The sequence below is a fragment of the Elephantulus edwardii genome, unplaced genomic scaffold (genome assembly GCF_000299155.1).
Source record: "Elephantulus edwardii isolate Elephantulus edwardi_28Jun2011 unplaced genomic scaffold, EleEdw1.0 scaffold00181, whole genome shotgun sequence".
NCBI lineage: Eukaryota > Metazoa > Chordata > Mammalia > Macroscelidea > Macroscelididae > Elephantulus > Elephantulus edwardii.
The window spans coordinates 4785394-4801954 of record NW_006399931.1 but is presented as its reverse complement, the minus strand read 5'-3'; the positions used below and the strand labels follow the sequence as shown (position 1 = coordinate 4801954).

General features: G+C 38.2%; 1 pseudogene; it reads left to right on the top strand.

Moving 5' to 3' along the window:
* Positions 1–13304: 13304 nt before the first annotated feature.
* On the top strand, positions 13305–15348 carry LOC102869514 (annotated as a pseudogene).
* The last annotated feature ends 1213 nt before the right edge of the window (positions 15349–16561 follow it).

The following is a 16561-nucleotide window of genomic DNA, read 5'->3' as shown; positions in this document are numbered from 1 at the left end:
ATCGCCCCCCTAGAGAGAATGGTATTATGATGATGGATGGAGTATTTGGGAGATTTCTATGATCCAGAACTTTCTGGATGCGAAACAGTCTTTTCCAGGTGTGTAGACAAAGCAGAGTGGTTTAACATAATGTTTCTCATCCTCTAATACATATCATATTGACTAGAGGAATGGAATCATTCATTTATGAAATCTCGAAGGTGGTAACATCTGACATACATCAGAAAGGGGAGACTGAATTTAATATCCATAATTAAGCATCAACATTCATGCTTCATTCTCTGGCTTGGCAACATTATACAGACATTACAGAAGAGTGGGGCAGAACTTGCTATTATGTAGCAGATTTTTCAAATGAGGATCTTTCAAAGCTCCCTATGAAGTAATGAATTAGAAATTGGCTTTGAATTCCACTTGGCTGCCAGCTATTATTTGGTACATGGATCTCCTGAGACAGCAGGACACAGCTACACAATCGCTACACTCTGATTTCTGCAGAACATTACATGGTGCTATTAAAGACACTTCTGAGGTCTCCTATTTAAACGAAAAAATTGAGGATTTGCTTTCGCATTGATGATTTATGGTTATCGCCTTACAGGATGGCAATGGAGAGAGCAGAATTCAGAATCAAGGGTATGTGTCTTTGACCCTGTCCAAGGGGACTGATTACTGGAAATACCAGGAGGTGTGTTTTTTTGTTTTTGTTTGTTTAAATCAAGGCTTCATTTATGATAGAATCTAATGGGATGAGACTGTGGCTAGCATCACAGTGTATTTCCAGGTGACTCATCACTAAAATGATGGCGAGCTTGAGATACATAAAGGAAAATGCTTTCGTCATGGATGTTTGCTTCTGCACAGCCATGCCTTGTTAGGAAGTCAGCTGGCTTGCTGCAGATGCCAGATAAATGTCCTGTACATTAATAACTTAGAGATGTTGTACGGTAAAAATGGCTTTGTGAGGGAAGCGGAAGAGGTTCATTAGAAGGTTTGCCAGCTGTGCAAAGGTTAGATTTCTACTCCAGGCATTTTTAGCAGTCATTCACTGTTCATGAATCCAAGTTGCCTTTGGATTGTTTTTTTATATATGTAAACACAGTTTTCAGAGAGTTACACTGTTAACAAAAGGGCCATGCATGACCTCTCTCTGATGTTTGAAAGTCATTGTTTTGATTCATAGCTAACCTCTGGGTTTCCAATGCTACAAAACACACAGGAAGACTGCCCATTTTTCTCCCCTAAAGTAGCTGGTGGATTTAAGACTTCTTATAAGGTGTATAAAGTGATATATGTGAAGGGTTACTTTCTTTTATATTAATTGACACTATGCCATTTTATGATACTGTGCTTAAAAACGTGGAGAGACAGTGAAAGGGAAGACCTTCAACCAGATGGATTGACATAGTAACTACAGCAATGGACTCAAGTGTGTCAGGAGTACTGTGGATGGTACAGGATGTTCAGGGTTTGAACCTGCTATTCATAGCATTGCTGTGAGTCATACATAATTTGACAGCACCTAACAACAACAACAACTGCACCATTCAGTCATTATGGGATTGGTCTTTAATTCTTTGAGGCTGAGTTTTGTCACTTGAAATGTTTTCATAATAATGACTACATTTATTTCCATAATAGTCTGGATTACAGCACCTGCCAGGTCTTAGCACCTTAAGGACTGTTACAGAATTTATCACCTCTCTATGTCATTTCTCCCCTTTGATAGATTCATTTAAGCTTTCTCCAACCATGCTTTTGGAGATTGGTGGATTCCTTCCTAATCTTTGTCTGAACTATTTTTTGATGAAAACTTCTACAGAACCTTGACCTGAATTTTCTTTCCCTGGCCCTTTTTCAACCTTCATATATCTTCTTCAAGTGTGTTATCCAAATTGCTCTCTAGAGTTTGGGTTTTGGTTCCATTTTTTCCATTCCCCCCCCCTATAGGGGAAGGGAAATTATTTTGAAACTGGACAGAAGAAAGTTTGGCTCCTCTGGACATACCATTGGCTCTCTCGTTTTTCTAGATCTGGTGTGGAACGAGTCCAGGGTCTGTGATCCTTCCCGGCTCCATTTTCTCTGCTATCAGCGTGGTTCTTTCTTTGTGCTACAGATAAGCACACATGGTAACAATAAGGTATGCTAGACCTCATAACTCAGGGGACATGACATATTCTGTTCATGAAACGTGACTGGTCTCAGATTTCACCACATGATGTTCAAAACAGAGTTAGAATTTTATTTAAAGCTGTGATATGGACATTTATTTCTTTACGATAATTCTTGCAATCATCCTTTTTCTTTTCTCATTTCTAACAATCAGGCACAATCAATGAAACACATATAGACATTCCTCTCATACTCCCCGCTTTCAGTTAAGATCCATCTAACATTAGCTACAGTATTCCTAGTACCACAGCCTCATTTAAACCCAGCCTGTACCTCTGGCTGTTCTCTGTTGATGTGCTGTTCCAGTTGTTTTTGGATAATCTTCAACAGAATCTTGCTTGCAGGTGATATTAATATTGTTTGATAATTTCCACACTCTGTTGGGTCACCTATCTTTGAAATGGGAACAAATATAGATCTCTTCCAATCAGTTGGCTGGATGGCCAAGATTTCTTGGCACAATTCGGTGAACACATCTATGGCAGTTTCTGTTTACTGAAATATGTCAATTGGTATGCTGTCAATTTCTGCGGCCTTGTTTTTTGCCAATTCTTTCAGAGCAGCTTGCACTGGGGTACCATTATAATTTTACTTCTTACCTGAATTACAAATATTTAAACTAGTTTTAATCCTCTAGTCTCATTCGCTTTTATTGATTCTACATAACAGCAACTCGTTTCAGTTAAGTCAGGAATGGTGTTGTGTACCGTCAGGTTGGAACTGACCCAGAGTTTACTGTCTGGCGAGAGTTCAAAGGCAGTTAACTACATGGGAGGAGATTGGCCATCCTTCTTCCACGGAGCAGTGGGAGGCCTTGAACCACGTGCTTTCGAGATTGCAGTGCAGCTTCTTGCCACTAGGCCACCAGAGCTCCCTAGTGGGCTTTCAGTGACTATAAACTATGTGGGAGGACATTGCCCATTTTTCTCCTGAGGAGCTGCTGTTGGACTCAAACCGTTAGCCTCTGGATTGGCAGTACAACTCCTTATCCTCTAGGCCACCAGAGCTCCCTCTTTATGCCTACAAAAATGTCTTTTTTTCTTTTTTCTTTTTGTGTCACTTTTACTCTCATTCATCCTTGATGTTTTCCTCTGGAGTGTAGCAAGGTTCTTCAGAATCTTACCTCAAGTGTCCCGAGTGGCAGATAGAGAAATAGAAGATCTGCAGGCAAAGAATTTGGCAAAACTAGAACTTCCCATAGAGCTTGCAAAGGGGACACACTGTGGACACAGACTACTCCACACGTCCCCCACGCGGTGGCTGGGTAGTTTGCACCACCACGTATTTGGCATGCTGCCAAACTCTTTAGTCATTTTATTAATAACCCAAATCTTATCTTGGATCTTTACATTGCAAGTTAATTTTTCCATTCAGCATTGCGTGCTCTTAGTAATATTTGTTTTAAGGAAATTATATATGTCACCAGAGCTTCATAAACATAGATTGCTCACAAAGCAACCTAATATTACAAAGTTTGAAGTAGCTTTGTAGCTTTGATATTTCGGTAAGTACAACATAATAACTCTGTGTTTCCCAATATCCCTGCAATGACTATGTTTTCTTTAGTATATCAGTACCTTCATTTGTGAAGTCAAGATCAACTTGAAATTTCATGGCACTACACAGTCTATTTTTAACCTCTTTTCAACAAAAAACTTGAATTAACTCTCTGTGTAAAAAATATAGTCAAATAAAAACATTTAATAATCTTTTTTCCCAGTACTTTTTTTTCTTTTTTTTTTAAATTTAGGTTGTTTATTTTTCATTTCAATGAACATCTACAGAGATTTTGGGATTCCATTCATTCATTGTTGCACCCTTCTCCCCGCACAACCCCCCCCATTTGCTCCTCTCCTTGAAAAGCAAAAGAAAAACTCCCTCATTGGTACACTTTTCTTATACACTATTTTACCTAAAATACATTTGAAAAAAAATTTAGTACATACTATCACATAACCTTTCAGAAATATTTTATCAATTTACACTACTATAATAAATTACTATTTTTTCTTAAATTGTATATAAAAACAGGTATTTTATGTTTATAGCTCAACGTACATGAACATAAAAACGAGAACAATATTATCTTTTTATTTTTATGTATATTGATATTTCCCCTTTATTTCTTAATTTATAAATTTTGATTGTTCTCACTTACTTATTTTTCATTTGCAGAACTTTCTTTTTCTTATTGATTTCATAGAATTTTTTACTTAGTAAGGAGATTAGATATTCACATAAAATGATTTTTAATTTCTTTAAGCTTTTCTATTATACCCATTAAAAATACTCTAGACTTTTCTTCATGTTGCACCTTTTTGTTTTAGGTGTTAATGCTATAGTTCCGTTGATATTGGTCTTTTCTAATATTTTTTCCTTATTCATCATAGAATTTCCCCTTGAAATCTATTGTAAAATGAAAAACAAATAATTTGCTATTTATATTCAATCACAAGGAGTTGTAACTATCTAACAGTATATGGGGGGTGGTGTGTGAGTGTATGTTTTTGTTGCATATGGACAAGTCAGAAGTGACTCATAGCTGACCCTCTAGTGGATTGTCAGAGGCAGTACATTTCATGGGAAATCTCTCATCTTTGCCCCATGGAACTGGTGGACTGAACCCATGCCCTTTGGGGTTGTCAGTAAAATCCCTCACCATTAAGCCACCAGAGACTCAGAACTCAAATGATGCCAGGGAGTGCAGGTGGAATTGCCTGTCGGGAGTTGCACTGTAATGGAAAGATTGTGCCTCTGACAGTTCAAATCCATAAAGACAGGCACTCTCCTCTTTCTGTGAATGTACAGACTCAGGAACCCACTGGGGAGTCAGTTATGGAACATTTCTGACTCAACTGCAATGAGATGTAATAGGAAAACTCTATATATCTTTCCCTTTGACTCAATTGAATTTATACCTTGTTATAGTGAATTAATAACAACTTTTTCATCTTGGGAAAGGTTAGAAGTCAAAGTTAACAAGTAGTTAATTCATATAACACTAAAATGTTAAGAAAACTCTGCAGAACGCAATTCCAGATGTTTGCTACCAAGGATCAATTTCTCATTGAATTTTTAAAATGTATTTCGGTACTTTGCTTGGTACAAACCATTTGCCTTTCTGAATATTTACCAGAAGATGGTGCTCTACTAATAAACTACAATTTCTCTGTGTTTCGAATTAATAAAAACAATTCGTAGGACTTGACAAATGAGTCTTTAATGATATGCTTACCTTATTCTTAATGCCTAGATCTTTACAAACGAATTTTCTATTTATGTTGGAGAAAGGATTGCAAATACTCTACTGAGCATAATTTGATTTTTATTTTCATCTTGTCCTTTTTCAAATCATAAGAAAACCCAGGGTACCTAAGAAGTTGCTAATTAGTATATTCTAAACTAATGTATAACAGATTTGAAGTAATTTGGTAATTGTATGCACACACAAAGGAGCCCGGGTGCACATAATGCACATAATTACTTCTGTTTGCACTTTGGCACTTAAAATAATAATATTAAAAAATAAATAGAAGAACGGAAGGAAAAGAATCAAATCCAAAATTTAAAGTTGCAATGACTTCACTCGACTAACTATAAAACGGAAGACTGGTTGCTTAGTGCATAAATTTATTAGGAGGCTGTGGTGGCCTAGTGGTAAGAAGCTATGCTGCAATCCCAAAGTCACTAGTCCGAATCTACCAGTTGCTCTGTGGGAGAAAGATGAGTAATTTCCTCTTATGTAATTTCCTGCTTCTGAATACCTTTTAGAGGGTCAGTTATTGGTTGATTCCACCTCGACCATACACGACCACTATCAGCACCACCACTACCACCACCACCACAACCATCACAGAGAGATCACTGGTTCTAACCCACAATCAGCTTTTCAGGAGAAAGATGTGTAATCTTTTCCCTCCAAATAAACTTGACAATTTCCCTTTCCATCTCCTTAAACAATGAATTTGGTATTTGTATTGGGATTTGTTAAACATGTAGATTACTTTTTGTTGGATTGTCATTTTCATAGTATTGAGTCTTCTTATCCATGAATAGGGATTTATTTATTTAGGTCTTTAATTGTGTCTTGCAAAAATGTTCTGTAGTTTTCTTTGTATAACCCTTTGTTTCTCCAGTTAGGTTCACTCCCTAGTATCTCAATTTGTGGTTGGCTATTGTAAATGGTATTGCTTTCTTGGTTTCCTTCTTTGACTCCTTTGTTACTGTAGAGGAAACCCATTGATTTTTGGATATTAATTTTGTTGAGTCTTTGGGGTTTTCTGTGCACACTATTGTATCATTTGAGTATAGCGGCAGTTTAATCATCTTTTTTGCCCATTCGGATGCATTTTATTTCCTTCTTTCATTGTATTGCCCTAACATATTGCTTCCAATACAATATTGAAGTCAGTGTCGTAAGGACAAATACTTTATAAGACAATTGTTGTAGGACGTGTAAGAGGATCCAAGGTGGGGAGGGAAGCAGAAGGGTGAGGATGGGGTGGGAGCCTAATCACAGGGTTATACAATTTGCTGGGTGGACGGTGGGGTATGTAAAGGAAAGGGGGAAAACCTGATGTGAAAAATGATGTGTAAGAACTTGGTAAATAAAAAAAAATTAAAAAAAGAACTTGGTAAATAAACCGGTATAAAAAGAAAAAAAAAATTTTTTAAAAATTAGAGGAACCAGTTTCTGGAGAAGAACATTATGGGAAGCAGAAAAATGGAGGAAGATTCTCACTGAAATGGATTGACATGGTGTCTGCAGCACTGGACTCCGAGACAGCAAAGATGGCGAGGAGGAGGTAAAATCATGCACTGTTTCCTTCTCTGGAACACGGAGTCACTCCGGGTCAGAACTGATGTGAAAACACATAACAATAAGATATTGATAGTAATTTTAAAATAGTCCAAATTAAGCCACCTAAATTCAGCTCCAGGGTATATTTACATTACATTATATTTCCATCAAGACACAGTCAGTCATCGGTTTTGATAGCACAGAAAACATGACTTCACTAGAGCTTTCACTTAATGACCTTAGATACAGGTGTGTCTTTTACAAGGCACCTGAGTGTAAGCTATAATATTTCAATATGTGCTAATAATGCGACTTTTTCTTTCAGCATGCAAAATGAACCTTAATAAACCCCTTTGCATCTATATTGCTCTGGCTCTATAATTTTCTAATGAGTAGCAATGGGATCTCAGCAACCACGGAAAGGTTTCTTAACCTGCTAGTAATTGTGTCTAATAAGTAGACAGACCAGACTATTCAGGAAAGTCCTACTGAGGTATCCGGAATCACTTTGCTAATTTTTACTATTAACTGGAAAACATAATGTCCTTCACAAGATTGTCCGTGAGGCACTGGTTCAAGCTCTACAGAGAGAATATGAAATGGTATATGAAGTGAGAGGGAGGAGCATCAGGGTATGTTTTGTTTTACTTACTTTTCATAAGATTCTGGACCAAGCCACTGCCACCAAGGTGAGTCCATCTCCTAGTGAAACACCACTGCATTTCCTATGCTATAATCTTTTCAGGAGAAGACAGCCCATCTCTTTTCCTGAAGAGGAGTTGGTGGCTTTGAATTGATGACCTTTCTGTTAGCAGTACAATATGGCCTACGCTATGCCACCAGAGCTCCTTAACATCTACAGTGCTTTCAAAATACAATAAGCAGATCAGTTGTTGTTTGTTGTTGTTAGCTACTGTCAAGTTGAGTATGACTCAGAGCAACCATGTGGAGTCAAGCTCTGAACTCTGTCCCTCTTCAACATCTCTGACATATCTGAGCCCATTTCTGCAGTCACTGTGTCAATCTATCTTGTTGAGGGTATTTCTCTCCTTTTCCGAGCCTCCTCACCTTTCCAAACATGATGTTTCTTTCCAAGGAATATCTTTGCCTAGCAAAATACCCACAGTATGTGAGCAAGTCTTTGTCATCTTTGCCTCCATGGAGCATTCTAGCTGCACTTTCTCCAAGATATATCTATTTATTCTTTTGACAGTCCAAGGGATATTTGGTACTCTTTTCCACAACCACAGCTCAAAGGCATCAATTCTTCTTCTGTAATCATTACTCATTTTCAACTGTCAGATGTATAGCAAGTGATAGAAAAGACCATTGCCTCAATCAAGTGCACCTTAGTCTTCAGAATGATATCATTGTTCCTCTGTAATTTGGAGAGGTCCATGACAGAGGAATTGCCCAGTGCGATATGTCTCCTGATATCTTGACTACTGGTACCAAGAGTGTTGATTGTGGATCCCAATAAGATAAAATTATTGACAATTTCATCAATTTTTTTTCTTCATCTTTCATGATTTTACTTATTGGCCCGGTGGTGAGGATTTTTGTCTTCTTTATGTTGAGATATAATCCAGACTGAAGACTGCAGTCCTTGATCTTATGCAGGAAGAGTTTTAAGTCCTTTTCACTTTCAGCAAAGTTGTGCCATCTACATAATGCAGATTGCTGATGGGCCTTCCTGTGATCCCAAGGCTCAATTCTTCCAGTAGTCTAGCTTCTTAAATGCTTCATTTGGCATACAGAATAGAGAAAGGATACAACCCTCCTGTCCACCTTGCCTGGTCTTAAACCAAGCAATGTTTGCTTGCTCTGTTCAGACAACAGCTTCTTCGTTTAGGAATAGCTTTTGTAAAAGCATAATTAAGTGTTCTGGGATTTCCATTACTCTCCTTGTTAGCCGTAGATTGTTATGATCTCCTCAGTCAAATGCCTTTGTATAGTCAAGAAAACACAGGTAGATATTTTTCTGGTGTTCTCTTCTGTCAGCCAGGATCCATCTGGCATCAGCATTAATATCCTTGGTGCCACTGCCTCTTCTAAAAATCCAGCTTGAAATTCTGGCAGTTCTCTGTCTACATGATGTTTTGGCCAGTTTTTTTATGGTCTTCAGAAAGATTTTGCTTCCATGTGACTTTAATGATATTGTATGATAATTTCCACATTCTGTTGGGTCACCTTTCTTGGAAATAGGATTATGTAATTTGGTGATTATCCATCATATTTATTGGGTTTTTTCCACAAAGAAAGAACAGTCAGTATATTTAAAATTGGAGAGTAAATGTGAAAAAGAAACAGAAATCAAAGCCTTTTAAAAACAGCCATTTGATCAGGGGGACATAATAAACACTCCAACACAAAATAGCAAAAAATGTATACTAATACATATATAAGTTATTGATATACATGACACTCAGTCACATATTATACGTGATTTAGGACTGCGAATTCTGGTTAGGGCTTTTATTAATATGTAAACAATCAGGACACTACAATCCTAAGTATACTGTTTAATACTGAGAATGATCTTTTCTTCAGATTCTATGAAGTCTGTTCTGTTCCCTCTCATGGTGGTTCTGTGTTCATCAAAATAGCACTGTGTTCCATAGCATTTTCAATGGCTGATTCCTCCCCTCACCCCCAAGGACTTCACTAGGGCTTTAATTCTGAGGAAGCTTTGTGAACCCTAATTATTAACCTTTCATTTAGTGGTAGAGTTCATTGTCTATTTGTACCATGCAGGGATTTATAGAACAATTCTACTTTGTAGATATTACTTTTCCCTTCTGATCATTTCTATCAACTATTGCAGTAGGAGATCAGTTGAACATGCAACCAAGATGCTTTAATAATAATAATAATAATAATAATAATAGGTGACTGGAATGCAAAAGTTGAGAATGAGGAAGAAGGACTAGTAGTTGCTAAACTTGGACTTGGTGACGAAATGAGGCCAAAGACAGAATGATGGAGTTTTATACAATTATTTTATAATGATTGCAAACACCTTTTATAAGAACTACAAACGATGTCTACACCCATGGACCTCATTTGATGGTCTTTGTAGGAATTAGATTGATTCCATGTGTGGAAAGAATCCTTAAAGAAACTAAGCATCCGCTGTGAAAACTAGGCCAGGTGCTGATTGTGGAATAGAACATCAACTACTCATAATACGAATTAAAACTGAAACAAAAGAAAAATCCACAAGAACCAAAATTTGACCTTGAGTCTATCCCACCTGAATTTAAAAGCCATCTCTTTGCTAACTGCAGACTCTCCTAAGTTACTCTTGTGGGTCGTTCCCTGACACACACTGCGAGAAGGCCTCAGGATCTCCTGTGGACTCCAATCTAAGCTGCCTCTGGAACGGAAGCGCTGTTCAGCATACCGAGTGCCTCTCAGAAACCCTTTCAATACCTCTGGCTGGGAGGATTGTTCAAGGAGGAAGGGCTTATTTGTGCTTTTAAATGAATCTAAAGTGAGCCATTTCTTTTTTGTTTTCACCTTAGATTCTACTTTTGAATATGACAGCTTCTGTTTCTCTCCCAACCCACAATACCGGGAAAGCTCTTCTCAAAGTACTCTCTCTTGTTCTGGTGGTCTGAGGGGGTGAGGAGTTGCACTGCTCACCAAAAGGCATGCAGTTCAAACCCACCAGCTGATCCTCAGGAAAGATGGGCAATCTCCTCCCATGCAGTTACAGCCTCAGCCAACCGGCTGCAGGATCAAACAGGCGTCTCTTCCAGTGAGACCGAGTAGTAACAAAGGCAGAACACCCGGTAAACAAGGTAAGAATGAGATTCCTCATGCTTAGTAATCTGAAGGGAATAATCGGTGATGGATAGTTTTTCTTGTGATGTGATGAAAAGTGTGAAGTTGTGCACTACAATACAGAGAAGGCCACACTTAACCTTACTTCCCGCCTCAGCACTTGGCATTCAGGGTAGGCTCGCTCCCTGCGCCTGCCTCCTAATGGGAAATTTTAGGTCGTCCATCTCCGCCCTCTTCAACGGAAAATCCCCCAGAAGATGTTTTAGAGTCAGAGTTGAGATTGATGTCGGTGATTCATTTGCCACTGCGAGGAGATTAGAGCTGAAAGAAAAGTGGTTCATGCGATGGCTTCTGTCACTGCTGCATGACTGACAGCTTCGAGGACACAGAAGCAGGACTCTTCACTTCCTTAGGGGAGAAAGCAGCGTGAGGGCATTTCACTCAGGAAGGCTGGTGAGCACTATTCTTTAAATGGGATAACCGGGTTGTCCCATTGCCATTGCATCACCATTGATGATGATGATGATGATGATGATAATAATAATAATAATAATAAAAAAATAAAATATTCCTATGTACATAGGAACTTAAATGGCCAGACCATCTTTCCCCCCAAACGAGTGAATCTTCTTTTTGTAACTAACTATATAATTTGCTTTTCTTCAGATAATTTCCACATAACTTAATTCTTTAGGATTTTGGAAAAGTTTCCAGTGACTCTGACAGCAGACCAGTTAAGCATCACCTCACCTGATAGGCTCATTCTCCTAATAGTTGCTGTTAAAGACACTCAGTTCCCGATAGTCCTCAGATTCTTACAGCCTTTTGAATATCGTTAGCATATCTTACTTTCTCAGGTGTAGAGAAAGGGTATCATACTAGAAAACATTGTGTCTTTTTTTGTACTTTGTTGTTTCAATTTAACCCTTGTGTTCTAGTAAATGGAACTGAAAGTAGTTTCATGCAATGATTAATAATGAATATTCTAGAATCAGTCCTCTGAACAACTTATGAAACTGTTTAATCAAGCTATGGCCAGCAAATGGAGAGGCAGCTTGAACTATGAGGGAATCTATGCTGGAAGGCAGCATTACAGAGTGGTTGAAAATTCAGGCTTCGGTGTCTGATAGACCAGGGTACAAATCATAACGAAGCTTTAGATAAGTTCTTTAAATCCCTGCCATCTCCATATCTTTGGATTAGTTACTTCAAAGACTTCTCATGAGAATTGAGTGAGATTACATGCATATATGAATATGTGAATATATTATATATATATACACACACACACACACACACACCTGTATGTATAGATATTGTTTCGTACACTCTCTGCTCCTTTGTAAATGTTCAAATGGTAACTTTTATTATTATCATGTTTCACTTTTGCTTTCTGTTTATGGTTTTCAAATCTTTAGAGACAAAATAGAAATTTCTTCATACTTTTTTCTATTCAAAGCTCTATTCAATTTCTTACAAAAGAGAAAATTTACTAATTAACTATTGCCATAATAATACTTTTAAAAAAGAAAAGGAAGGAATAAACGAAGGAAAATATCCTCAGTGAAACGCCATAAATCTTTCCTCTTGCTTCCAAATTCATGATTTGATCTATCTGCTGATCTGAGCTGGGCTGGGTATCTTGTATCTGTGACAGGTGTTGGTCAAATGGGAGTTGATTTATCTAGAGTTCTCAGCTGGGCTACCTCATTTCTGTTGGTTGTGAACTCAACCAACCATTTACATTGGGAAAATTTGCTGCAAAAGACTTTTTTAAGGTGGTAAAAAGCATGAGTTTATGACAGAGATCATGAGAATGCCACAGGATAGGGTAAGGTGCTGACCTGTTGTTCATAGGTTTACTATAAGTGGTAGTAGACTTGCTGTCACCTAACAACAACAAAAACCAAAATATCCCCTAGAAGACTAAGACTTATCTGACCCAAGTCAAGATATTTTCAATCACTTCATAAGCTGTACCTTCAGAAAGAGAATGGAAGTCTTTGCGTTATGGTTTTGGCAAAGAATGTTGAATATACCATAGACTTAAAGAACAATTAACAACCCTGTCTTGGACGAAGCAGGGTCAGAATGCAGTTTATAAATGAGGAGGGCAACCCTTAGTATCACACACTTTGAGCACACTATTCAGAGACCAGCTGAATAAACACAACATTCTTGGTCAGGAATCGAACCCAGGTCTCCCACATGAAAGGAGGTACAAAGTAGAGGGCTGGTGAAAAAAAAGAGGAAGATCCTCAACATGATAGATTTGACACAGAGGTTAAAAAAACAAATAAACAGGGGAGCTCTGGTGGCCTAGCGGCAAGAAGCTGCACTGCAATCCCAGAGGAGCACAGTTCGAATCCACCAGATGCTCTGCCGGGAAAGGAGGGACAATCTCCTCCTGTACCAGTCAGATCTGATTTGATGGTACACGCACACACACAAATAATAAAATATAATTTTTTTTTAAAAAGCAAACATTGCTGAGGAGGTTCAAGAATGGATAATGTTGCCTGCCAGAGCCATGGCTGCCGGTGACATGGTCAAGGTAATTCCGAGATCTGTGGGCCCGGCCAGCCCGAGTCTGCTCACCTGGAGAGTCTATGCTTCTTCAAAGGAGGACACGCCTGGCAAAGATTACATCAAGGTTGATGAGCTTTCACTCTATTCAATTTCAGAAGCTTAATCTAAATATGTAGAAGAGCCAAGGAGTCGGCTTGAAAACATTTCACAGCTACAACTGTTTTACAATCCATATAGAACATGATGTCAGGAAAAGTACTTCTATGCTAAGTCCAAGATGCAAATATTGTTCAATGGGAGGTAGACAATTATGGATATCTTCAAAATGAACCTCCTGGACTTTTCCCAAGACTTGATGTTATTGGTTTTGCTGGCCTTGTGGGACTCATTTTTATTAGAGGTTCAGAGATAAAGAAGTTGGTATATCCACCTGGTTTCATGGGATTAACTGCCTCTGTTATCTACAACAAACCATCAGCTTGGCCCAGGTCAGTGGAGAAGCATTATATGACTGCAGTTTACAGGATACATAGTTCTGAAGGATCTGTGGAAGAACTTTCAAAAGCTAGGGAATGTGAAGAATCCACCTGGAAATAAGTCAACTTTGCCTTGCTTCGATCATTTTAAAATGAGTTATAAACACTGGAAACTCCATTCAACAAATAGTATTTCTACAGAAAAAAACAGCAAAGAAGTCAGTATTGAATATGGAAAATTGTCTTTCTTCTTCAGGAAAAACCATAGTATACATTCTTTATCTTGGGTAATGTTTTTGTTGTTATTATGTGCCATTGAGTCGTTTGTGACTCACAGCAACTCTATGTACAAGAGCCCTAAATGCCATTCTATCCTGTGCCAACCTCGCTGTCTCAAACACACTAATTCCCGCCATTCCACTCACAGAATTGATCCATCTCATTGAGGGTTTTCTTCTTCTGCACCATCCTCCCACTCTCCCAAACATAATGTCCCTCTCCAAGGATCAGTTCCTCCTTGCAACTTGCCTAAAATATGTCAGACGAAGCTTCAGAATCCTTGACTCCAGGGAACATTCTGGCTTCACCTTCTCTAGGACAAACCTGTTTGTTCTCCTAGCAGCCCATGGTATATTCAACACTTTTGTCCAGCACCACAGCTCAAAGGCATCAATTCTATCATCCCTAGTCACTGTCCAACCCTCTGATACATAGCATCTAATTGTGAAGACTATACCATATTAAAAAATAGACTAATCTAGAATCGTTTCACGTAGAGATAACAAGCCTTAGAACTCCTTGTTCTCATGTTGCTATTTATATACATAATTAAAATTAAAAATTAAAAAATTAAAAATGAAGAATGGATAACGTTTTGTTGTACATGGGGTCTCAATGAGTTAAGACCAAGTCAAAGGAGCCAAGTAATGTTTCTTTGCAAAAAAAGGAAATAAATAAGCATTAGGAGGCCTCCTCTATAGAGAGTTGTGTTGCTAACTAAAAGTCAGCTTCTCTGAGGATTCCTTCAGTGGATCTGAGGAGAAGGCTGGACAACGTCCTCCCATGTGATTCACAGCTGTGGCAACCCACCAGAGGAACAGCTATGTATGAGTTGGTTTCAGCTCAATGACAATGAGTGAGTTTTGAGCCAATTAGAGATTTTCGCTTTGTAGTAAATAGACATTAATTGATTCATGTCAGAAACAATGATATTGAAACATGAGTATATTATATATAACATTTGCAAGAGGTAAACTCAAAGTTCCCTTAGAGAATCTATTACCACCAGCAGCGTAGCTAAACTGTACACTTTCAGAGGCCACATTCTAATTGGTAACTATGTCCCCATAGCAGGATGAGCCAATTAACGAGGTTTCCATGCAGCTTCTCACTGAAATGTCAGGACTGAAGCAGGATTCATTTAAAAGTGTACACTAATGAATGGGCCCCATTTAAAGCAGGACACCCCTGGCTGTGTTCCCAATTAGAAGAAGGAAGGATTGCCATCCCAGAAATCATGACATGTTTCAGTGTTTCCCTTGTTTTTCTTCATAGTCTAATGTCCAGCATCACCTGTGTCATTGAGGCATTGAAATGTTTTCCAGTACATGAAGTAATCGTCACACAGAATGAAAATAATTGGTTTGAATGAATATGAACTATTTGATTGAATATGAATTCTTTAGATTAACTTTTAACAAGGTAACATAGCCCTTTATAAATATCAGAATGATCCCTGGTTTCTTGCTTCTTTTTAACTTCTACCCTACTCCTCCATAAGCCACTATAGACTTAGTCTGTTTCCACATCTGTGTATGGAATCTTTAGTTTTGTACATTTCCTCCATTGTTTCTGCAACTGCCCTGGTTACAGCTTTTGTTGTCTTTGTTTTGTAAAACAACAATAACTTTCTAATGTTTCTAATGTATTTTTTTATTTTTAGCATCTCTCACTATATTCTCTTCCACAGTGACCCTACTTAATGTTTAAGATAAATACATCCACTTTATTACTATTCCTATAATTGAAAGTATATTTAAAATTAGAGAGCTCTGGTGGTGTTCAGAGCTCTGGCGGCCCAGTCAATGGGAAGTTGTGCTTCCAACCCAAAGATGATAACTCTATGGCAGTTCGAATCCACCAGTGACTTTGCAGACAAAAGATCAGCTGTCTCTTCCTCTGCAATGTACAGTCTCCAGAAAGCTGCAGGAATGTCAGCTATGAGTTCTGACTCAACAGCAGTGAACTGAGAACTTATTATGACTCACCCTCCTCTTTCTGGAATTCTGAAATCATTTTTCATATTGCTACATGGCTTCTAGAGAGAAAGAGGATGGAATGAATGGAGTTGCTCTTAGGTGACAGGAGAGAAGGGTAGGGCTGGAGAATGAAAACCAGTGAAGAGCGGTTCTGCTCATGGGTACACGATATTGACTCCTGCTCAATATACCATGTTGTTCTTGTTGTGTGCTGTCCAGTAAGAGCCCACTCATAGCTGACCCTCCAGTGGGTTTTCAGATGCAGTAAATCACACAGGAAGAGATTGCCCCTCCTTTTGTGCTTGGTGCAACTGGTGGATTCAGACAGCATGCTTTTATGATTCCAGTGCAACTTCTTACCACTAGGCCAACAGAGCTCCTCTGATATACCATAAAGTATATTATACTATAATAATACTTACTATATACTATAATAATAATATACTATATACTGCAGTTGAAGATTTGGTTTGATGCTACTAAATTGGTCAGGTAAATTGGAAGCAAAATCTGGGGAATTCAACTAAGATTTAGAAGGA